At 44.4% G+C, this 25,548-nt stretch overlaps 1 protein-coding gene across 4 annotated transcripts in view; it reads right to left on the reverse strand.

Annotated features, from left to right (window-relative positions):
- Positions 1-25,548, reverse strand: part of ELMO1 (engulfment and cell motility 1) — a 910,002-nt gene that overhangs the window by 260,340 nt on the left and 624,114 nt on the right. The gene's annotated exons all lie outside the window — the stretch shown is intronic.

Raw genomic sequence — 25,548 nt, forward strand, 5'->3', positions numbered from 1 at the left:
GTTGGATGAAAGCTCATTATATTGTTGTTTTTTTCCTTATACAAATAATGTTGAAATATACAATTGTATCTCCAATGTAAAAGAAAAGGAAAAGTTTTATGATAAGTTTTAAATCAAAATCTTTTAATAAAGAGATATATGTGATTCTAATATGGGTGTATAAATGTGTAAGGTCATCCTCTCTTTATATAACATCCACCAACAGTCATCTAATTATATCAGATTATAGAATAAGAGCGCTCCATAGAGATATTTCTTCTTTTATCTATTTTTGATCCTTACCGACAAAGGATTCTCTCTGTGTTGAAGCTTGCTTTCCCGTTTGGAAATATAATAGTATTTATGTTAGTAAACTCAGACACTAACTGACATAAAGTAGTGTATAATAAGAGCGCACTAAGGGAACATACTAATATATATATATATATATATATGTATTTATAAAAGCGCTAACAGGTCTGAGGCTTTGTGTAAGGGTTTTCAGAACCGGGATAAGCGCTGGGTTGTGAGCTGGCAAACTCACTCTGTGTTTCTCTGACAGGCTTTACTGTGGGTCTGTCCCCTATATGCCCAGTGTGTCTGTGGGTGTCGGCACACGTGTGTCGGCATGTCTGAAGCGGAGTGCTCTTCTCAGGAGGAGGCTGGATTAGGGACAGAAACGGATGTGGGAGTGACCATGTCGGCACCGCCGTCTCCTGATTGGGTAAATGTTTTGAGTGCTTTGAATGCAAATGTGGATCTATTGAATAAGAGATTGGATAAATCTGAGTCTCAGAACCAGGCATGAAAAAAATCCGTGGAGGATGTTTTGTCGCAGGTCCAGACACCTTCGGGGTCACAAGAGCGTTCATGTACCCAGATAGCAGATACAGATACCGACACGGACTCTGACTCCAGTGTCGACTATAGTGATGCCAGATTAAATCCTAAACTGGCTAAGAGCATTCAGTACATGATTGTGGCGATAAAAGACGTGTTACATATTACTGAGGATCCTGCTGTTCCTGATACAAGGGTCTGTATGTATAAAGGAAAGAAACCTGAGGTAACGTTTCCTCCCTCTCATGAACTGAACGCTCTTTTTGAAAAGGTTTGGGAAAATCCTAACAAGAAGTTTCAGATTCCCAAGAGAATTCCGGTGGCATATCCGTTCCCCTCTGGGGATAGGGAAAAGTGGAACTTACCCCCCACTGTAGACTAGGCTCTGTCACGACTGTCCAAAAAGGTGGCGCTTCCGTCCCCTGACACGGCAGCCCTAAAGGAACCTGCGGATCGTAAGCAGGAAAATACATTGAAATCCATTTATGTCACTACAGGTACGCTGCTCAGACCTGCCGTTGCTTCGGAGTGGGTGAGTAGCGCTATTGAAAAGTGGGCAGATAACTTGTCATCTGTGATAGATACCCTGGATAGGGATAGCATTCTTTTGACACTGGGTTATATCAGGGACGCTGCAGCCTACCTAAAGGAAGCAGCGAGAGACATTGGCCTTTTGGGATCAAGGGCCAATGCCATGGCAGTCTCAGCTAGAAGAGCATTGTGGATTCATCAATGGAATGCTGATGCCGACTCTAAGAAGGCTATGGAGTCTCTGCCGTATAAAGGTTGTGTCTTATTTGGTGACGGCCTCGCTGACCTGGTATCTACGGCTACCGCGGGTAAGTCATAATTTTTACCTTATGTTCCTGCACAACAAAAGAAAACGCACCACTATCAGATGCAGTCCTTTCGGCCCAATAAATACAAAAAAGGACGAGGGTCATCCTTCCTTGCTTCTAGAGGAAGAGGAAAGGGAAAAAGGTCACCGGCTGTGGCAGGTTCCCAAGAGCAGAAGTCCTCTCCGGCTTCTGCCAAATCCACCGCATGACGCTGGGACTCCTCTGCGGGAGTCCGCACCGGTGGGGGCACGTCTCCAACTCTTCAGTCAGTTTTGGGTTCGTTCGGCCCTAGACCCATAGGTGTTAGAAATAGTGTCCCAAGGGTACAAACTGGAGTTTCAAGACGTTCCCCCTCTGCGATTTTTCAAATCAGCCTTACCAGCTTCTCTTCCAGACAGGGAGGTAGTATGCAATGCGATACAAAAGCTGTCAAAATCAAGTCACTGTCAAGGTGCCCCTGTCACAACAGACGGCTCGGTCAGACCAATTCTGAACCTAAAATCCCACAATTTCTATCTGAGAAAATTCAAATTCAAGATGGAATCTCTCCGAGCAGTGATCTCCAGTCTGGAGGAGGGGGACTTTATGGTGTCGGTCGACATAAAGGATGCCTACTTACACGTCCCCATATATCCTCCGCATCAGGCTTACCTGAGGTTTACGATTCAGGATTGTCATTACCAATTTCAGACGTTGCCGTTTGGTCTATCTACGGCTCCGAGGGTTTTCACCAAAGTAATGGCGGAAATGATGGTTCTCCTGCGCAAGCAAGGAGTCACAATTATCCCGTACTTGGACGATCTCCTGATAAAGGCGAGATCCAGGGACCGATTACTGCAGAGCATTACGATTTCCCTGACAGTTCTGCAACAACATGGTTGGCTCCTGAACTTGCCAAAGTCACAGTTGAGTCCGACGAAATGACTGTCGTTTTTGGGAATGATTCTGGACACAGAATTACAGAGAGTCTGGTCAAACAAATTCTGAAGCCAACGAGAGTGTCAATCCATCAATGCACTCGAATGCTGGGGAAGATGGTGACGGCCTACAAGACCATTCAGTTTGGCAGGTTCCATGTCAGAGTGTTTCAGTGGGATCTGTTGGACAAGTGGTCCGGGTCCCATCTGCACAGGCACCGACAGATAATCCTGTCTTCCAAGACCATAATCTCACTCCTGTGGTGGCTGCACAGCTCTCCCCTCCAAGAGCAGGGATGGGGAACCTTCGGCCCTCCAGCTGTTGTTAAACTACACATCCCAGCATGCCATGCAACAGTTTTAGCATGGCCAAATAGCAAAACTGTATCAAGGCATGCTGGTATGTGTAGTTCAACAACAGCTGGAGGGCCAAAGGTTCCCCATCCCTGTCCTAGAGGGACGCAGGTTCGGGATCCAGGACTGGATCCTGGTGACCACGGATGCGAGTCTCCGAGGCTGGGGTGCAGTCACACAGGGGGAAAGTTTCCAGGGAAAAAGGTCAAGCCAGGAAGCATGTCTACACATAAACATTCTGGAATTAAGGGCCATTTACAACGGCCTTCTACAAGCGGAACATCTTCTTCGCGATCTGCCCGTCTTGATTCAGTCGGACAACATAACAGCAGTGGCGTATATAAACCGCCAGGGCGGAACGAAGAGCAGAGCGGCAATGGCAGAGGCCACAAAAGTTTTCCGCTGGGCGGAAAGACATGTAAGCGCTCTGTCAGCGGTCTTCATTCCAGGTGTGGACAACTGGGAAGCAGACTTCCTCAGCAGACACGATCTCCATCCAGGAGAGTGGGGTCTTCATCAAGAGGTTTTTGCAGAAGTGACAAGTCGTTGGGGAATTCCTCAAATAGACATGATGGCGTCTCGCATCAACAAGAAACTTCCGAAATATTGTTCCAGGTCGAGGGACCCTCAAGCAATATCGGTGGACGCCCTAGTGACACCGTGGGTGTTTCAGTCGGTATATGTGTTCCCTCCGATTCCACTCATTCCTAAAGTGATAAAGATCATAAGAAGAACAAGGGTTCATGCAATCCTCATTGTTCCAGACTGGCCATGGAGGGCCTGGTATCCAGATCTTCAGGAATTGCTCATAGGAGATCCCTGGCCTCTTCCTCTACGACAGGATCTGTTACAGCAGGGGCTGTGCGTGTACCAAGACTTACCGCGGCTTCGTTTGACGGCTTGGAAGTTGAACGCTGGATCCTAAACCAAAAGGGTATTCCCAGTGAAGTCATTCCCACACTTCTTCAGGCTAGAAAAGAAGTAACGGCGAAACATTATCACTGTATTTGGAGAAAATATGTGTCTTGGTGTGAATCCAAGAAGGCTCCTACGGAAGAATTTCAGCTGGGCTGTTTTCTCCATTTTCTGTAAGCAGGTGTGGATGCGGGCCTAAAGTTAGGCTCAATTAAAGTACAAATTTCGGCCTTGTCAATTTTCTTTCAAAAAGAATTGGCCTCCCTTCCGGAAGTTCAGATTTTCGTGAAAGGCGTGCCACACATCCAACCTCCCTTTGTGCCCCCGGTGGCACCATGGGATCTTAACGTGGTGTTGCAGTTCCTGCAATCTCATTGGTTTGAACCTTTACGTAAGGTAGAGTTGAAATTCGTCACTTGGAAAGTGATCATGCTGTTGGACTTGGCCTCTGCAAGGCGGGTGTCTGAATTGGCGGCTTTGTCTCACAAGAGCCCCTATTTGATCTTCCATGAAGATAGAGCGGAGTTGAGAACTCGTCAGCAATTTCTGAAAAAAGTGGTGTCATAGTTTCACATGAACCAACCTATTGTGGTGCCAGTGGCTACTGACGCCTTAGCGGAATCGAAGTCTCTAGATGTGGTCAGAGCTTTGAAAATTTATGTAGCCAGAACGGCTCAGATTAGGAAAACGGAGGCTCTGTTTGTCCTGTATGATACCAACAAGATTGGGGCTCCTGCTTCCAAGCAGACTATTGCACGCTGGATCTGTAATACGATTCAGCAAGCTCATTGGATGGCTGGTTTGCCGTTACCGAAATCGGTGAAATCGATGAAGGCCCATTCTATCAGAAAGGTGGGCTCATCCTGGGCGGCTGCCCGGGGGGTCTCGGCATTACAGCTTTGCCGAGCAGCTACTTGGTCGGGTACAAACACTTTTGCAAAGTTTTACAAGTTTGATACCCTGGCTAAGGAGGACCTCTTGTTTGGTCAATCGGTGCTGCAGAGTCATCCGCACTCTCCCGCCCGTTCTTGAGCTTTGGTATAAACCCCATGGTTCTTGAAGTGTCCCCAGCATCCTCTAGGACGTAGGAGAAAATAGGATTTTAATACCTACCAGTAAATCCTTTTCTCTTAGTCCGTAGAGGATGCTGGGCGTACTGTATCTGCAGTTATTGGCTATGGTTACACACGAGTTGTGTTGCATTATAGTCAGCCTGTTGCTGTCGTTGTTCATGCCGTTGCATGCGTTGGGTTGAATGCCATGTTGTACGGCATGCTTGAGGTGTGAGCTGGTATATATCTCACCTTAGTTTAAATCAAAATAAATCCTTTTTCATCGAAATGTCCATCTCCCTGGGCACAGTTCCTATAACTGGAGTCTGGAGGAGGGGCATAGAAGGAGGAGCCAGTTCACACCCCTTTTAAAGTCTTAAAGTGCCCATGTCTCCTGCGTATCCTGTCTATACCCCATGGTTCTTGAAGTGTCCCCAGCATCCTCTACGGACTAAGAGAAAAGGATTTACCGGTAGGTATTAAAATCCTATTTTTCCTCACCCAGTGGTCAAGGTTCTCTCTTTTAAATGTACAGGTGTTCAACTCTCCCCACAAAAGACACCAAGCCCTTGCCACCTTACACTAGCACAAAACTAATATTGTAGCCCTCTTAGCATCTGCCACAACACTCTGCGCTCAGATACACATATATGACTCAGGTGGGCGGTCATGTGGGTTTTACTTCAGCTGCCACCACGAAGAGTATTGGAATGGCACTCTTGCATTCACCAGACACTTAAATCACACTTATAGATCTATAGTTATTATGTACATGTAGCATGGGCCTTTCCAGGCACATGAATTCTTAAGAGACACAGAGAGACGCTGATTTAAGTTACACCTAAAAAAACTGGTAAAAAGCAAGACATACAATTATGATATACACAATTAACTTCAAGTAAATAAAAATAAATAAAGTCAGCACAACCTAACAATCTTATGCTGAGATCTCAGGTCAGTCATAGTGGAGGGAGCCCACGGAAAGAAGAAAATGCCAGCACTCCTAGCATGAAGCTCTCCCTTGAAGAGCGAACAATCAGCAGCGTTTCTTGCTATGAGATATAGTTCCACAAGCCTACTCCCTCAGTAGCCTCCACCCTGCTGGCTTAGCAAGGAATTCCTTTGTTCACACAAGGCTTGCTTAGACGTAATTTAGGTGTCTCCAGGAACCAATAGTCAGATACCTCTCTTGCTTCAGGTACCTAGTTGAATAACCTTTATGATAGAAAAGTTTGTCCACTGTAAGCAAACACAGTCTCAGGAAGCCCAAACTTCAAAAAGACTCTAGATCAACACCTTGGTACAATTCAGCAAAGGGGCTTATTTAAAGCAGTCTGGCCATAGACGCAGACATTTAAAAAATATACTTTGGGAGCACTTATAATAACTCCCATACTAGTCACGACCAGGCTATTATTTATAGGATCGTGATCACAGTTTACCTAGGACACACAGAATGTTTACAGTCTTGATACATGACTTTGAGGAATCACCGTAACCCATGGCAATGCCACTACATCCCCTATTATTAGGGACTATAGGTACGCAACCTGCTATATGGCCAATGGGCCTTTCAAAAAGAATGAAGTGGCCATTATTTTTTCGCATAAACACACCTTTTGTTTTGAATAAGAAAGTGGAGGACAAGAATGGTAGATTCCTTTTATTAAGCGGTACTATAGGTGACATGTTAGTTGTTCCATTATACCACTGTACCATTGTTCCTATATATGCCCCTAATTATAGGCAAGTACCTTTCCTACGAGGGACCTTTGAAGTGTTGGTTGCAGAAGATCAGTCAGGGTAGCCCTATCCTGTTAGGTGATTTCAACTTATTTCTTGACCCTAAAGTAGATAAGTTCTCCCCCAGAGGACTCGCACCATCATCCTATGACTTGTATGACACCTCGCCTACTCACTTGCCCAAAGAAAGAAATGTTACTTTTTTCTTGCAGGTCCATAATAGCTATTACAGGATTGATTTGATTCTACCGGATAAGTGGGTACTTCAGTGTACCAAGCGGGTCAAAATTCTTTATATTACCTAGTTCGACCATATCCCTCTTCTATGGACCTGGAATAATAATCGCTAATTTCCTCCTTTCTATAGGCTTGTCTTAGGGACTTAGAACCTCAGAATCACTGCTGACCCTTAGGTTGTTGCTGAAGTAGCTCCAGGAGGTACAACCACCGCTCCAGAAGCTCTTTTTTTTTGTAAACAACTTATACATTCAGCTCTGGTTCACCTACAACATTGTATACTGCAGGAAATAAAGTGTTCTGTCTTCTGGCCCATAAGCTTCAAAGTCGGCAGGCTCGCCATAGGATTAAATGTCTTCTTACTCCATCTGGCACTAAATGCTTTAAACCATTAGATATTGACAACAGGTTTTCTGTGTATTACTCCAAGTTATACCGCTGACCCCTCTTCTGCCCAACCATCTGTGGGCTCTATTTAATCTTTCCTCGAGACCCTCCCCCTCCCTGCATTAGACGTTGACAGACTGGTGTACCAGAATGTCCCCTGGTCATTGCGACAGTGACAGTGACTACTGGTCTAACAAAAATAAAGGCCCCTGGTCTTGATTTCTATTATAAATGCCTTCTTTTCTATTTCTGGTGAGGTCCTAAGACCAATCTTCTTTCAACTGTATAATGAAGTCTCTTCATCAGGTTCCTTCCCAAAGGAAATAGTGGATCCCCAAATTATGACTCTCTCTAAATCAGGAAAGGACCCCACAAATTGTGATAATTATAGGCCCATTGCTCTGCTTAATTCAAATGTGAAAATATATGCATAGATCATAGCCAACTGTATTAACCCTCTGCTTCCTCACCTGATCCACGCAGACCAGGTGGGTTTTGTTCTTGGACGCGGGGCTCTGGAGAACACACGCAGGTTCGGGACCTAGTGGAATGGGCATCGAGCACACAGACAGAATTACCTTTTCTTTCTCTTAATACTGAGAAAGTGTTTGATAGGTAACATTAGGGGTATATGCGGCAAGTTCTCTCTAAATTCTGTATTCAGGGTGCTATTTTCAATTATCTCTCTTCAGCATGCGTCTTAGTAATGGCTTTCTTTCCTCACCCTTTTTGATTACTAATGGAACTAGACAGAGCTGTCCGTTGTCCCCGTTGTGAAACCCTAGCTCAGACACTCTGCTTATCTCCAGATTTCCCTAGTATCTTGATTCATGAAACCTCCCACAAACTTTGTCTATTTGTGGACAATGTACGATTATTTATTTCCAACCAGAGTCTTCAATATTAGCTCTCCAATCTATTTTAGACTGATACAGAGCAGACTCATATTATAAACTTAACACCACCAAAACAGAAGCCCTGCTCGTTCTTGTTTTCTCCCCAGCCCTTCATTCCCTGAAGAGACGTTTCCGTGTCATTTGGAAAGACCCATGACATACCTGGGTACCCACATCCCTCCCTGTATTATAAAGATTTTTTATGTTAATTACTGTATGTTCCCTTACTAACTCAAGTGTCAACCCTGGCAGCGGCTTTGATTAATTACGAGGTCTCCGGGCAGCATTTAAAATTACGTTATTACCTAAATTGATATACAGTATCTATTTTGTGCTATCCTAGACACTATGAAGAGGCTGATGCTTTCCTTTTGTTTGGCAGCACAAGAATCCCCCATTAGCATTTAGAAAACTGACTTGTTCCAAGAATTTGGGGGGGGGGGCCTGAATCTCCCTGACCTGCTGTGCTACCATGAAGTGGCGCTTCTGTCTCAACTCAGTGATTGGTCTCTACCCCCTTGTTCAAAGTCCTGGGTTGACCTGGAACATTAACTTTCCCCAGGTTTCGCTCTACTGGACTTTCTCTGCTGTCCCAGCCTACTCTGACCAAACTATCGCCTATTTTTCGGGGCTGTTACTGATGTCCTCATGGTGTGGGATGCTAGACTCCATTCCCTCATTCATTTTTCTCTCCCTAACACAAAAATCTACCTGAAAGCTCTTGATTTAATACTGTCCCATCTCCATGTGTCCTACTGGTCATGTGAGGGAGCGGTCACTTTAAGCTGACTTGTTCTCTCCATCTTCTATCCTTCCCTTACCTCACTTATGTGCTAACTTTGGGCTGGGACTCTCGGCTTGGAATTACTACCTCCAACTGAGACATTGGCTTCAAATGACAGTGATGTCCCCATCTACTCTGTGCACCCCATCCCAAAGATTTCCACAGCCTCCTCACGCGGGGCCATATCCTACTGGAATATTTATCTCCCACAGGCCACTTAGACAAATCCCTGAATCATTTGCAGTGGGAAAGGGATCTCCAGCATACATTTACTCCTAAACAATGGGAATCGATTCACCTCTTCTTCTTCTTCTTCATGTCAACATACTGAGATGTAAGCAAAACTCTGGCATAGACTGTACTTGACACCGACCGAACTCCATAGATTTTGGCTTTCAAGTTGCAAATTTTGCCGGCACCAATGTCATCAAGAAGGTACTATTGTACATATTTTTTAGGATTGTACCGTTGTACGCCCTTTTTGCGTAGAAGTGTTTAACCTCATCAGCGAAGTGCTGAATACATTATTTGTTCCTGACCCCGCTTTAGCCCTGCTTCATTGGTATCCCCTTGCAGTGCCTAAATCCGACCGTTATTTTAATCTCAGCTCTATTTGCCCAGCATTGAAAATCATCCGGTCCCCCAGTTTGCTAAATCATTTCCAAAACCTAATTCCACTTTGAAATGCAAAACTAGATATGCCCTGTACTCCATAAACCGCTTTTCTACTTTTCTGAAGTGGTTCACTTTGCATTCATATGTAACAGAGGGTAAGGGCTCCCAACAAAAATGTGATCCCCTTAAGTCCCTCACCACCTTTCAATCTAACTGTATCTCCTGAGACTGCTCCTTTAACTGACTAATCATTGCCGGTGTATATTTATAAGTTCAATGTCTTTTTTTTGAGCTTGGTATATGTTCGGATCCTTGAGTTTTTATATATAGTGTACAGCATGTGCTGTATATTTATCTGTACTGGCGGACACTGTCTCCTCTCTCCCCACCCCTTCAACGTGCCTACCACCTCCCCCACTGTTTCTTATATTTGCTCAATAAATTTAAAAAAATAAAAGATCATGTTTTGAGCATACCATGTAATTAGGCAAATCACATTCTCTATGCACTTTATTGCCTCCAGTATTAGGACAGATTTATCAAATCTCCTAAAAAAGACAAGTGGAGGTATTGCCTATAGTGACCAATAAGATTCAAGCTATCATTTATCTGGTACATTCTGTGAAGTGATAACTCTAATCTGACTGGCTTTTATCCACTTGTCCTCAACAGAAAGAAATCTCCCCCTAAAAGACACTAAACACAGAGCCTTTTCTTATGGCTTGGGAGAGATATTTCTGAATGGAATAAAAATAGGAAGACTGGAGAGACATTTAGGTGGTCATTCCGAGTTGATCGCTAGCTGAAAATGTTCGCTGCGATTAAGTAAAAAAATGGCACTTCTGCGCATGCGCGACGTACTTTCACAACAGCAGATGTATTTTTACACAAGGTCTAGCGAAGCTTTTCAGTCACAATGCCCGCCGCAGAATGATTGACATGAAGTGGCCGTTTCTGGGTGTCAACTGATCGTTTTCAGGGAGTGCTCGAAAAAACGCAGGCGTGCCAGGAAAAACACAGGCGTGGCTGGCCGAACGCAGGGCGTGTTTGTGACGTCAAATCCGGAACTGAACAGTCTGAAGTGATCGCAAGCGCTGAGTAGGTCTGGAGCTACTCTAAAAATGCACCATTTTTTTTTGTAGCCGCTCTGCGATCCTTTCGTTCGCACTTCTGCTAAGCTAAAATACACTCCCAGAGGGTGGTGGCTTAGCATTTGCACGACTGCTAAAAACTGCTAGCGAGCGATCAACTCGGAATGACCCCCTTAGGTTGCGGCAAATCGTACATCTATCAATGTACTTCCAAAAGAAAGCCTTCTTTAAATGATATATTGTTGGTAATGATTGCTTCCCTTCAGTCTCTCCTCTGTACCTGAGTGGTCAATTGCAATTTTCCAGAATTATTTTATATAGACCAGTTTACCTTCAGAACCCTGATAGCTGATTTTCACAGTGTATATTTGGAATATGAAGATAGATGATGACACTGGATTCTCGCATCTTCTTAAATACTGTTTTTTACTCTCTTATGCTAGCATGAAAATAATCAAATAATCTTGTGTCACCTACTGTACAGTACTTTTCACAATCCTTAGATTTGATACAATTTTTTTTTTCCAGAAAGACACACAGGCTTATCATAGAGACGATTAATTTATATTACAAAACTTGGGAACCTTGACTAAATAAATATGCATTATGTGTAATAACTCCACTTTAAGGTATTGCCTCTCTGTCATTTTTTTTTTTTTTTTATAGCAGAGCACTATCGTTCAATCTCCCACCAGAATCAATTCTTTTTTTAACCGGCTTGCTTGTTCAGCTTGGTTGCTTCTTCATATCCACCTTTTTTTTCTATTACTGCTTCAAATAAAGTATTTAGAGATTTTTGTTTATGATTTATTAGAAAGCTAGCCATACACCGCATCATGCAGCACACAGGGACATGGGAGGAACCGACTGGCCAATAGTTGGAGCACCTCCCTACCATACTTGCCTACCCTTCAGGAACGGGTGGCATTCCCGGCAACCCAGAAAGGAAGGTAAGTCCTCAGGAGCTAGCCAGCTGACTGCACTCCCACCCAATGAGTGAAAGTGGCGCAGGGCGATAACAGAATTTGCGCTGAATCGTGTCATCATAGCCCCGTCCCTGCCGGCAATCTGTGCATTGTATAGCGGGGGCAGAGATGCAATTGCGCCTCCACGTCTATGCTGAGCGGGCAACCAGAAAGTCGTCAAGTATGCTCCATACTCTACATGATGCGTGGAGCCGATATCCATTCACAGCCTGAAATTGGCTGATAGTCGATTGGGTAGATTAGACAAATTTTAGAACCAAACTGGATGACCCAGACCATTTTCAGGCTATGAATGATCATCGCTCACTACCATACACTGAAAGATTGATCAAGCCAGTCTTTTAATTGGCTGGTTTGCATGGTTATTGTGCAGCATATGGCCAGCTTAAGGTGAAAATTAAATTGCTGTCGAAATTGCCGTCTTGTCGGAAAGACGGCAGTTTTTTAACTTTTTCAGGTCGGAAGGCGTTCCGACCTATCCAATCCCCAGCTTTTTTTCCTGACAAGTCGGGGAATTTAACTTGTCGGAAAGAACGTGGATCGGCGGAATAGCCGCCGATCCGCGTGCTTCTGTCGGAAACAGGAACAAATTCGACAGGTTTTGGTCCCGTTTCCGACAATCTCAAACCGACTTTAAAAAAAGTCGGATTGAGGTGAAGAGACAGAGGAGCGGGGCGTCGGCCTTAGGGGTGCGGGGCGGCGGGCTATGGACAGCAGGGCAGGCACCTTATGACGGTCGTCCCCCCTGGCCAGGTACAGCTCTCCCTGTAGCACTCCCTGGCCGGCACTGGGATACACGGCTGAGTGCCGTGATGTGCGGCTCCCTCCAGCAGCTCCCTGTGTTCTCACACGCGGGGAGTTGCTGACACTCAATTGAATAGGGCTTGTCGGATCCATTCCGACAAATGCATGTCGGAATGGATCCGACAGTAATTGCATATACCCCTAAGTGTCGATATTGAGTAAAAGTGGAAATTACTAGGTTGTGGGAAATATTTTATTATAATGCACCTATTGTATGTACACAGAACACATTTCCATTTAATGCTTTGGAGAAAGGCAAGTAAATGTGCATTATCTCACTGATACCCCTTTTCCACTAGCGTAGCAGGGGTCGCAGCCGTGTCGCCTGACACGGCTGCGACCCGTGCTACAGCCCCCTGCAGACAGCGCTCACCAACCCGGCAAAATCACATGATCTCCCAGCGCCGCCCTCCCTATGCACTGTGAACGGGAGCCGTGTCGCCTCGACACGGCTCCCGTTCACACTAGACAGCTAGCTGGGTTGAACACGTGTTCAACCCGGCTAGCTACCAGGGTAGGATTCGCGGATCACTTGATCCGGGAATTTGCCGGGGGACCCGTTTCCACTAGGGAAAAACACGGGTAAATGCGCGCCCCCCGCGCATTTACCCGTGTTTAAAAAAGCTAGTGGAAAAGGGGTATTATACAGTAAGTGGCAAAAGTAATTACTACTCATTGCAGGTAGTGGTATATAAATTCTACTAAGTTGAATGTAAATTAATGAATGCCTGATCTAATGTGTCTAGAGTCTTTTGTTTTTTTATTACTCTTATTTAAAATAATTTTCTGATAATAATAGTGCCAACATACAGTGGAAAGCAAAGCTAAGTTGTTTACTATGACAATTTTAATAAGTCATTTTGTTTAAGAATTCTGAAAATGTTAACAGAGCCTTCCTAGCAGAGATCATTTATATCCTCCCTGCGGCTAGCAGTTCACGAGGCATGCTCAGAAATCCCCACACTTATCACAGAGCATTCTCACTTTAAAGCATGAGGCTTCTAATCTTACTGGCTGCGTACAAGAGATAATACATTACATGATAATAAGAGCTGCCAGCTCTGCGCTTCTCCTTTAGTCTCCTCTCTTAGCTCATCATATCACAGCACATCAAGGAAAAAATAGGAAACTTTATTCTCTGTATGATTGGGGTTTGCTGTCGACACCCTTTAAATCACATTTTAGATAATAGGGAGAATACGTTTCATGACTTTATTACAGTATTCATGCACAATTATGCAGCTGCCAAGTAGCCAGAGGAAAGCATATCAAGTTCATACTGTAAATTGGGATCTAACAGTTAACTAACCAAGACTAGTTGGTTCCTGAAATACAGATGTAGCCACCTTTATCTTGACCAATTCTCCGCCTAGACGGACGTTTAGTCACGCTAAGGCGATAGCTTAGCTTTCTGAGTTTAATCACAGGCTTTATTGATCTGTATTTAAATTAGACCTGTCACCAGTACAGAATATGTTACTGTATTTAGTTTTACTCCTAACATTTTCCGGGCAGGGATCTGATAAGTGCTGGCTCCTGTATAATACATTACTTACGGGTGTAGAATACTAATACGACTGATGTGAAGGAAGGAAGCTGGTTAGAATGCTGTCCAGTTCATTAATTGGCACAGTGGGAGGAATACTTCCCGCAGGACCAGTGCCGGGTAAGCAACAGGGTGGCAAGGGGTGGTTACCGATGGGCCCACACATACAACCCCCATTCACACACACACACACATCTACCTACATCACTAACATGTGGCACACATTTGAACTGTGGGAGATTATTCTTTTGAACAACATCTCCAACATATCATTGTGACCGGATGTGCCTTGCCTGCCTGCAACAAACAATCACAGGTTGGTCTTGGGTCTCACAGTACCTGGGCCAATAGGGCATTCTCTCTTACCGTCAGTAACCACCTGTTACTGACTCCACCCACTGCACTGTAGGCAGGTGTTTTGCTGCCACCACCAGGTTCCTTCACCGTGGCACCATGAACTATGTTTCTGCTCAGGCTCCTACCACCGGTACCTGGTACCACTTGCTGCTGTGCATGCATAGACATGCTGTTGCCACACTTCCTAACAGGTGTTGGTTGACACCCACTGGTCACTAGCAATTGACCATGCCCAGCACAGTAGCTGGCAGAGGGCAGAGCTTAGAGATGCTAGGCTCAATCCAGAACAGCTGAAGAACGGGACTGGGTCTGTTGCATTCCTTTTGGTCACAAGATGAAAGGCAGTTGTCTTAAAAGCAAGATGTTTATTGCTCAAATAGTCTTAAAAAAGACTCTTCCCATCACACTTAGCCATCTAATATATGCGCTGTTTGTCTAAGGGCTGAGATTTTTTCTTACTAGCGAATCAATAATAATATTTTGACACAATTAAAAGGGGGTGGGGCTATAAAAGGAGGTGTGGCGACCTGTCCGTTTGACGAAAAGCGGTTCTCTCTCTTCTGCAGCGACTGCATGGACGGTCTGCAGTTGCCCGTACATACCAGCAACGTGGCATCAGCTGTGCTGCAGGGCCGATCTAATATGTCTGCGAGCGATGTCTTTCAGTTTTTTTTCTTTTCTTTTATTTATTTAAGGGTGCAAACTATTATAAAGAGATGAGGTACAGTACATGTAGTTTTCTTTCTTTGCAATGTATTAATTGCATATTAATTGGTGATTTCTTTCCCATATACAACACCAATCATACTTTGGTACTAGCATTGCTGTACTTGGTCCAAGTGTACATCTTTAATCATAGTGACCCACCATACTGCAATATAGCCTAGTGGTAACAGTGTGTTGTGATATAACATAGCACCGCCTTTCATGTTACCTCCCGCCCTCTCCGTTCAGCCAGTGACCACCGCCCCTCCTCCATGCTGACGCCATCACTCACAACCACCTCCAAGACCTTCCGAACTGCTCCATAAATGTTTGTCCCAAAAACCATTGCTTCAAATACTCCCTCAGAACTTACCTATTCACTGTAGCCTAGTGGACCTCTGCTTGATTCGTTATTTCCCTCCAACATCATTAACTCCCTTGTATTCCCTCAAATGAGTACAACACGTTGTGCCATAGTGCTGTGTAATGTACACATAGTGCTGTGTAACTCATACTTGTCAACGCTCCCTGATTGTCAGGGAGGCTCCCGCTACTGCCGCATAGTCCATGTGCCCAAGGACACGACAGCAACAATCTTCATTGCTGTGAGCTACTCTGCTAACAGGCGGCGGGGGGAAGGGGGGGTCGTAGCATAACGCTGGCTATGAGGTGGACGCTGCATCAACTCTGGGTGGACATTTGAAATTATTTCCAGCACAGTTTGTGTTCAATGCTTGTGAGGAGCTAAAAAGGGAGTATCATCTGCCTTTATCCAATACAAATCTAATCATAATGGATACCTGAGTGCGACTTTGAATAACTTTAAATTCCCTCCTCTCATTGGAATACTTGGATACACTAATTACTTTCAGGCCTGGACTATCATTGTTCCTATTTTGTGTATTTGCCTTGGATACTATTATGTCCTTCAGTGGTTACTCATTTATGTGGTTCATATTTTTTACAATGTATCAATGCTAATTGAGCTCAATTGTTTTTAAAGTGTAACAATAAATTGTATATATTTATATATATTTATATGCGCTCTCTTTCACTGTCTATTTCTTATAGAGAATACTAGTTTTATTCAGGGATATCAGAATACCCCATGAGAGCTGCAATTTATATTGGATATTTTGCATTAGTGTGGTTTTATAACAACTGAAGCGCCTGATTTAATTTCCTTTAATAGGGATTTTCATTCCCTGAAATAGTAGCAATCTCTCTGACTCCCTGAATAGACCAGCAATCTCCCGGATTGTACCTTACCCCCATTATGCAGCTGTTTTTTCTTTAAAAAAAGAAAAGAAAAAGAAATCAGAGATATATACATTCAAATGGGATCATCAGTGCCATTTCCCTGCATTGGCTATAAGGCACAATGATCACTATACTGTATATGCGTTTTTATTTAAGGCTTCTCGTGGCCACTTACTGTATATGGAACCACTTGTGAGTAGAACACAATACATAAACAAGACCTGGAAAGTATCTGTGTTATTTATCAACAAGTAGATCTTTACTGACTCAAAGAAAAACAAACGTTAAAAGTAGGCGCAAACACTAAAAGTGAGTCCTTACATAAGTATCCTTATGAACGAACAGGAGTAAGATCTTGGATTGGTGTATACTTCGTGTTCTTGGATCCCTTGTCCACACAGCCTCAATAATGTGCAGTATTTCTTTTTCTCGACAAAGAAGAAGAGGTCATAGTGCAGATCACTTTTCACAGGGATAACATATTTATTTTACACAGAACACTTACAAAAATCATAAAACAACAAGCATATAACCACTGCTAGTGGGAAGAACTGATATGGGGTATCTTCTAGTTACCCTCCCAAGATGGCACAAGGGAAAGCACCGGAGGTTCCGGACACCACAGCGGTACCAGGGAAGTCGAAGTACCAGGATCAGTCCACCCACGGTCCAGAGATCAGCTAGCACCACCTAGATCTTACTCCTGTTCGTTCATAAGGATACTTATGTAAGGACTCACTTTTAGTGTTTGCGCCTACTTTTAACGTTTGTTTTTCTTTGTGGCTTATTCTTGGAATTTTGTGTGAAGGTTCCTTGTTTATTAGTGGGCTGCATTCACATAATAGGCAGCGCATTTGTACAATAACTTCTTTGCAAAGATCTTTACTGACTGCTTTGGGACTCGTTTAAATTTGGATGTACAGTTAGTCAATTTGAAGACAGGGCGCTCAGAAGCCGTAGTGCACGTCCACTTTAACAGCACTCTTACACAGATGTAGCCAGAAGACAGGGCGCTCAGAAGCCGTAGTGCATGTCCACTTTAACAGCACTCTTACACAGATGTAGCCAGAAGACATGGCGCTCAGAAGCAGTAGTGCACGTCAACTTTAACAGCACTCTTACACAGATGTAGCCAGAAGACATGGCGCTCAGAAGCAGTAGTGCACGTCCACTTTAACAGCACTCTTACACAGATGTAGCCACTGCCATCATTGCACAATGAGCATGCACGTTCACAGGCATCACAGTAACTATTAGCTGTGCCAGGATGCCACTATTTGCTCCCGGCAACAAGCTAATACAATATGTATGGCCGTGCGCATACATACGCATAGGTGCAACCATACGTGGGTATGCTTTACGAGATGCTCTGCAAAGCTGAGTGTGGCTGCATCTGTAGGTGTTGCTTTCGCAATCTCCATGAAATGAATTTTCAAAAGTAAGCAAGTGTGGTGTAGCTTTGTGGTGACCGATAAATAAATGCTAATAATAACATGCGTCTCTTAGGAAGTGGAGTTACCTAGATCATATTGGTAAGTATACAATATAGTAACCTTAGTAAGGTGCGCAATAAAACATGAAGTGCAGGTAAACCCAGAGCAAAAGTGTATACATCCAACACATACTCAGAACAATAATATTGGTAAACATGCAGGGTCTGTTCAACCAATAGGCTGATCAGGTCGTAGCCTGGAACGCTGAGTCCTGAAGGGGGTACAGTGGGTGCGGCGGACATCACGTGTGTCATTATGTCACGTGCCATACCCATCCGTGCTCCCAGAACCGCTGCAGTGGTTAAAGAGTACAGCGGGCCGGCCCTGCCCAGGAAGAGGATTGGCGACTCCCCAACCAGCACCGCGGTTCAACTCGTCTCTAACCAGGTGAGGTGTGGACTGTGACTGTGAAGGCCTTGAGGCCATCTGTTGTTGAAAACAATCCGCTGCAGGATGCCTGCGATGTGTGCTAGAGGGGAGCAGGTGCTCGGTGTGATGGGATCAGGTGGGGGACAGACAGACAGTGGGAGGGCAAGCAGTGTGCGCTGTATACGGAGACAGGCAGCTGGGTTTTATTTAACCTTGTGGCTGCCTACTTGAAGTTGGAACGAACAGGACTTCTCTAAACTGGATTAGGTGAGTATAAAGTATTTTATTCACAGGTACCCCATGGATTCTACATTGGCAAGGGGACCAAGGGACTCCGTGGGACACTAGGTAAGAATAAAAAAAAAAAAAAAGCCAAAAAATTGGGGAAGGGGTGGCCACTTCTGCATTAGCCTAGGACAGCTGGAACCTTTAATCAGGCCCTGTAAACATGTACTGTAATTAGTGCGCTGCACTGTTTGACGCTAGTTTAGGGTATATAGTAGTGGATTGGGGGTTTGTTGCAATGAGTCTTTTTCCTGCAGCTGAGTTGGGGAATCAGTGGGTCAGTAGTTAGATTGCTTTACTAGCTATAATTGATAGCAAAATATGAAAAACATCCCATCAAATGTTCTTTGCATGGTCATACTGGAAAAATAGCATCATCTTACATCACCTATAGACTAATACAGTGGTTCCCAAACTTTTTTGAATCACAGATCCCTAGAGCATCAGATTTTTTTTCACAGCACCCCTAAGCCAACAGTTTCTTATTGAGAAATTTAGAAAGAAATATTAAATGAAGTAACTTGGTGTTTATATGTCATCCTTAGTGTCAGTTTTATGGTGAGGGATAGGATTTACTTCTGATTACCCTCATATTTTATGAATGACAGACACCAGCACGGGTTTTGCCTATTACATTAACCATAAATACTTTAAATTGGTCCTGTTCCACCAATCCAAGGCACCCCTTCAAGTCTCCCGAGGCACCCCAGGGTGCCTGGGCACGCAGTTTGAGAACCACTGGACTAATACAATTTTGGTTAGAAACAGAACCTTTAAGTAGCACTGCTAAGTTACAGAACAGCTCATCTGAATCCTATGAATTCATAGCAGAAGAAGTTCACAGAGCGGAAATCTAGTATTATGCTCACTGACATTTTCATCTGCAGCATTTCAGACAATAAAAAAGCAATATGCCATGCACCTCTGATTACAATTTGTAAGGAAAGCATATATCAGAGGGGCTGGCATGAAAATATACAAAGATGAGATGTCTGCTAAGATTACTTTATTATTACCAAGTGCTTAAATGCAGAATTACAGGAGTAAGAAATAAGAAACATTGTACCCTGGGACATAGCTTCAGTATGTTCTATAGTTGTCTTCACAATCCAATAATTTTCTCAGCATGAGGCATAAAGCCTTGTGGCACCCACCTGTGTCTTCCCCTCCAATGCATAGCATTTCTTAAGTGTCCTGTCTTGCAAAAGCGTTCTATATGCAGAAGCAGGAATTATTTCCATTTGAGGGTTATTTACAAACATTGCTCAAAGGCACTAAACTGCCTGAAACCATAATAACTAATTAGTTTGTATCTCTCTTGTGCAAATCAGACAGTCAAAGGTGACAACTGATTTGTTGCTACGGATTTAGTGCAGATTTGCCCCTTTGAGTGATGTTCATTAAGCACTGTTCCTTTTGTATTTTACACCACTGCTAATTCCCCTTCTTGAGTTTATGTGGCACCCTGGAACTTGGTGTCTGTGCCCTTTTAAGAACGTTTGCTGCAGCTCTACAGCAGCAGGAGAAATGCTGGGGCAGGAGGAGTAAACTGCAGCCCTGAGTCCGGTTACGCGGCCTAAGGACACAGAGCTAATTGGACACAGGCTGCTTGGAGAAGGAGAGGCTGCTGGGAAAAAGAAGGGAGAGCGTGGTGTAAGCTGGATACAGAAGAACTGGAAGCAGAGCGGGAGCTGTGTGTTGGACCGCCGCAGGATGCTGGACGGTGAGAACAGCGCTGCTAAGGAAGTGTGTTGCCAGAGAGTGCTGCCGGAATGTGGGTGTTGAGACTCCACGGCTGGAGGACCGGGCACAGCCAGAACTGTTGAGAGGCGCGGACGCCGTGGCCATCTTGAGACAGAGTGAAGAGCCATTACAGCAGGTGCAGCCAGCTTGAACCTCCATTTCCCGGGTCTGAGTAAGTACTCTCTTAAACTGACAGCCAGCCACCGGCCAGTGTGGCCTTCAGCCTCTGCCACCTGTGTTACAGACCAGAAAGAGTTTAAGAAGTGCGCAGCCAGCAGCACCATTTTGTGCCAGTTAAGACCCATAGAAAGAGAGCTGAAACAAAGACTTAGGGGGACATTTACTAAACAGTGATAAGAGCGGAAAAGTGAGCCAGTGTAGAAATTGCCCCATCAACCAATCAGCAGCTCTGTATCATTTTATAGTATGCAAATTAAAGATGTTACTTCAGTACTGATTGGTTGCTATGGGCAACTGGTTAGTAAATGTCCCCCTGAGTTTATTACAAGTTCAAGAGAGATATTTGTGCTCAAGGAACAGAATGATCACACACTCATGCGCCAATAGACAGGCAGCCTGGATACAGTGGTAAAAGTGTCACCAACACTTTATAGATATCGAAATAGAGAAAGAAAGTTACCACATCAACTCACGGGCGCTTGTCAAAAAGAAGCTGATTCACATCAAAATTCTAGTGATATCATGACCTTTAAACAATATAAACAAATACATAGTGTAAAACCGTAAAACATAAACAAACTCAGTCCAAGTGACTTTCTAGTTCAGACTCGTACCAAATATGATGGTCTACAATAAAGTAGACAACATTCGCTGTATAAAGGAGCGGATCACCGACTCGCAGGGTAATAAAATCTTCCTTTTGCTCTTGTGGGGTGCACCTCTTCTCCCAATTAGCCCATGTGCAGTGGACATGCAAATGAAGAGGAGCTCAATCGTGTATTACCACAATAAAATAATTTTATTTAAGACAACATAAAATCATAGGGTAGGTGGACGCTCACCAGATCCAATGGTCTACAGGAAAGAAACAAATGCACGTTAATTAAATTCAACCAGGAGTTCCCAGGAGTAACCATCAAGGTGAAAAATATAACAGATTGTTACATTGGTGAAAAGGTATCCTGGGGACACGTGGAGGACTCACCTGCCATTGATGGTTACTCCTGGAATTAGTCCCTAGGTTAATTTTGTGATATCAATTGTTTCTCATCCTGATTCCAATTCTTTTTCTTCAAATATTTGGAACACAATATCTACAAATGCCTGATGTAACAATGCCCTCAGCACAGGTTCACAATCAATCTTGTTTAATTACATGAAAACTGATAACCCCTTTTCTAAATGACATCGTTGTACACAGAGATCATGTAACCGCTCATCACAATATTGGAACAAATATCCACCAGCAAAAGACATGTACAATGGTTAAATTCAGTACAGTGGACAGCAATAAAGAGCTTCACTAACACCAAATGGGTAGACATTTAAGGATCTCCCATCTAACTGTGAGCAAGACTAAATCAAAAGGCCACAGTGATGTTTCTATTTTCATTCAATGCACCACTGACAGCCATATTTCACAGAACACATACTGGTCAAACACTCATTGCATAGACCTGTTCAATAACGCAATCTATACCGCATCCGCACTGGCAGCCATTTTGTACAGATAATCAAGCTGTGCAATGTCAACAACTTTGCACATCAACACTCCCAAACACAAACACGCACACTATTTAATAATGAAAGTTCAGATACAGCAGATTAGGTACGTTTTGCCTTAAGTTAAAACTAATTGCAGCTTTACTTCTAGTGCCTATTGCACCACTGTCAACAAAATGCAGGCTATTACATTTAAGCTTATGAGTGTTCTAATGCTCTGATGGCTTCTGGCTGTTTCTTGCCTTGTAAACATTATAATAATCTTGTTGGGCTAGCAAGGTGAATTCGCAATTCTAATGCTCCCACTGGGTTCAGATTGGAAACAGCTGGGGAAATTGTATTGCTCTTACTGGGAACACATATGTATACTGTAGCTGGAACGTCCTAAATGCTGTACTTGGCTACAGGTTGGTTTCATTCCTGCCCTTTTCAGAGCCACACACAGACAAACACAATTATAATAAAAAAAATACAAATCCATAACCAGTCACAGCATTTTCGCAAAACCAAAAATGGATGATGAAGTAGAACAAAAACTAGCAAAAATGGTTCGGCGCACACCTCTAATCAATCTCTCTCTCTACAGTGGTCGAAGTGGGCCAGTATGCAACAGTATGGCATACCAGCACTTCGCCACTGACCCTTATTTTATTTTTTGTAAATAACAGTGTGCAGGCTCGCCACATTGTAGAGGCAGCAGCGTTGAGCAGGAAGGGGGAATGAGCAGCAGGAAGGGGGAATGAGCAGCAGGAAGGGGGAATGAGCAGCAGGAGGGGGGAGTGACCAGCCAATAGTGTTCGTTCCTGCCGCCGGCGCCACTGGAGTCCGCTGGAGCCCGCACGTGGGGTGAGCCCGCTTCCCGCACATGAAGCCCAAGCAGCTGGTGCTCGCTGGGTACCCACGTCGGGTGCTCCTGCTTCCTGCACCCACCGCAGCTGGAGCCTAAGGCCTGTCGTCTTCTCCTCCACCCCCATCTCCCTGCAGTGAGTGCTGCCTTTATCTGGGGGAGGGGGTGAGTGCACATATCAAGGAGCAGTAGAACATCCACACACAATGTAAGGGGCTCTACCATGGCGTAATGTGTGTACCTGGTCTGATGTGTATATTTGGCTGTACCTGGCGTATTATGTGTAGGCGGCCATTGGTATAATGTGAATTTTGGCTCATTCCGTGGGAATTTCGGCTCATACCGTGTGCTATAATGTGAATTTCGGATCATTCTGTGTGGCATAAATTTGTAAGGGGCACCAGTACTAGATAGTATAAGGGGTCCTACTATTGTGGTTCATAATGTGTATTAGGGGTATATGGTGAGGTACATTTCGCTTAAGACCACGCCCCCTTTTCCGGAGGAAGATTACACCCTTAACTTTTCCATACCCCGACATTAAAATTTGCACTTCGCCCACTGCATATATATGTATATACATATATATATATATATATATATACACATATATATATATATATATATATATATATATATATATATATATATATATATATATATTAGAGATGAGCGGGTTCGGTTCTCCGAGATCCGTACCCCCCCGAACATCACCTATTTTACACGGGTCCGAGGCAGCCTCGGATCTTCCCGCCTTGCTCGGTTAACCCAAATGCGCCCGAACGTCATCATCCTGCTGTCGGATTCTCGCAAGATTCGTATTCTATATAAAGAGTCGCGCGTTACTGCCATTTTCACTCGTGCATTGGAGATTGAACGGAGAAGACGTGGCTACGTTCTCTCCCTGAAAAGCGCCGTAATCTGTGTTCAGTGTGCTGCAAATATCTGTGCTCAGTGTGCTGCAAATATCTGTGCTCAGTGTGCTGAAAAAAATCTACGTTCTCTGCCTGAAAACGCTCCATATCTGTGCTCAGTGTGCTGAAAATATCTGTGCTCAGTGTGCTTTATTGTGGGGACTGGGGACCACCAGTATATAATTATAGTAGTACAGTACAGTAGGCCATTGCTGTATCTTGCAGCTCTGTGTCACTGCAAGTATCCATTCCATATCTGTGCTGAATTTTGTGAGCAGTATATATAGTATTACAGTGCATCATTTTGGTGACCAACAGTATACATATATAGTACAGTACAGTAGGCCATTGCTATTGATATATTACTGGCATATAATTCCACACATTAAAAAATGGAGAACAAAAATGTGGAGGGTAAAATAGGGAAAGATCAAGATCCACTTCGTGCTGAAGCTGCTGCCACTAGTCATGGCCGAGACGATGAAATGCCATCAACGTCGTCTGCCAAGGCCGATGCCCAATGTCATAGTAGAGAGTATGTAAAATCCAAAAAAAACAAAAGTTCAGTAAAATGACCCAAAAATCTAAATTAAAAGCGTCTGAGGAGAAGCGTAAACTTGCCAATATGCCATTTACGACACGGAGTGGCAAGGAACGGCTGAGGCCTTGGCCTATGTTCATTGCTAGTGGTTCAGCTTCACATGAGGATGGAGGCACTCATCCTCCCGCTAGAAAAATGAAAAGAGTTAAGATGGCAAAAGCACAGCAAAGAACTGTGCGTTCTTCTAAATCACAAATCCCCAAGGAGAGTCCAATTGTGTCGGTTGCAATGCCTGACCTTCCCAACACTGGACGGGAAGAGGTGGCGCCTTCCACCATTTGCACGCCCCCTGCAAGTGCTGGAAGGAGCACCCACAGTCCAGTTCCTGATAGTCAAATTGAAGATGTCACTGTTGAAGTACACCAGGATGAGGATATGGGTGTTGCTGGCGCTGAGGAGGAAATTGACAAGGAGGATTCTGATGGTGAGGTGGTTTGTTTAAGTCAGGCACCCATGGAGACACCTGTAGTCTGTGGGATGATGGTGCAGGATTTGGTGGTGCAGAATTTAAAAAAAAATGACAGGGGCGTACAAGAGATGCTGTCGGTGGCCCGAAGAATTGTGGGCCACTTTCGGCATTCAGCCACCGAGTGCCGAAGACTGGAGCACCAGCAAACACTCCTGAACCTGCCCCGCCATCATCTGAAGCAAGAGGTGGTAACGAGGTGGAATTCAATCCTCTATATGCTTCAGAGGATGGAGGAGCAGTAAAAGGCCATTCAAGCCTATACATCTGCCTACGATATAGGCAAAGGAGGGGGAATGCACCTGACTCAAGCGCAGTGGAGAATGATTTCAACGTTGTGCAAGGTTCTGCAACCCTTTGAACTTGCCACACGTGAAGTCAGTTCAGACACTGCCAGCCTGAGTCAGGTCATTCCCCTCATCAGGCTTTTGCAGAAGCAGCTGGAAAGATTGAAGGAGGAGCTAAAACGGAGCGATTCCGCTAGGCATGTGGGACTTATGGGTGGAGCCCTTAATTCGCTTAACCAGGATTCACGGGTGGTCAATCTGTTGAAATCAGAGCACTACATTTTGGCCACCGTGCTCGATCCTAGGTTTAAATCCTACGTTGTATCTCTCTTTCCGGCAGACACAAGTCTGCACATGTTCAAAGACCTGCTGGTGAGACACTTGTCAAGTCAAGCGGAACGTGACCCGTCAACAGCTCCTCCTTCACGTTCTCCCGCAACTGGGGCTGCGAGGAAAAGGCTAAGAATTCCGAGCCCACCCGCTGGCGGTGATGCAGGGCAGTCTGGAGCGAGTGCTGACATCTGGTCCGGACTGAAGGACCTGCCAACAATTA

This window comes from Pseudophryne corroboree, chromosome 5, assembly GCF_028390025.1.
Source record: "Pseudophryne corroboree isolate aPseCor3 chromosome 5, aPseCor3.hap2, whole genome shotgun sequence".
In the NCBI taxonomy this organism is placed as follows: domain Eukaryota; kingdom Metazoa; phylum Chordata; class Amphibia; order Anura; family Myobatrachidae; genus Pseudophryne; species Pseudophryne corroboree.